A 478-nucleotide genomic window follows, 5' to 3' on the forward strand; every position below is an offset into this window, starting at 1 on the left:
CAATAAAAGTTTAAAAAAAGAATATATATATTTAAAGAAGCATATATATAATATATATGCTATATATTTTAAGAATATTTATATATTATATGTAATATATCTATATATATCTATTTAAGAATATATATATTTAAAGAAGCATATATATGTATATATAAAAGATGTTTTAAATTTATATGTATGTAGGGAGGGTGGTAATGTCCACATGAGTGCGGGTTCCTGGAGAAGCCAGAAAAAGTCATTAGATGTCACTAGAGTTGGAGTTACAGATGGGTGTCAGCCAGGTGATGTGAGTACCAGGACCCAAACTTGGATCCTCTGAAAGAGCAGCAAGTTAACTACTGAACCATCTCCCCAGTTCCAGTAGAGGATTTTGTTTTGAAGAAAATAAGAGCAAAGGTGATTCCCCTAAGAACATTAAAATGCACTCCTGAAATAGCATGGATTTGTGGAGCTTGGGCCAAGTTCCAGGAGAGAG

This window comes from Mastomys coucha, unplaced genomic scaffold, assembly GCF_008632895.1.
Source record: "Mastomys coucha isolate ucsf_1 unplaced genomic scaffold, UCSF_Mcou_1 pScaffold13, whole genome shotgun sequence".
In the NCBI taxonomy this organism is placed as follows: Eukaryota; Metazoa; Chordata; class Mammalia; order Rodentia; family Muridae; genus Mastomys; species Mastomys coucha.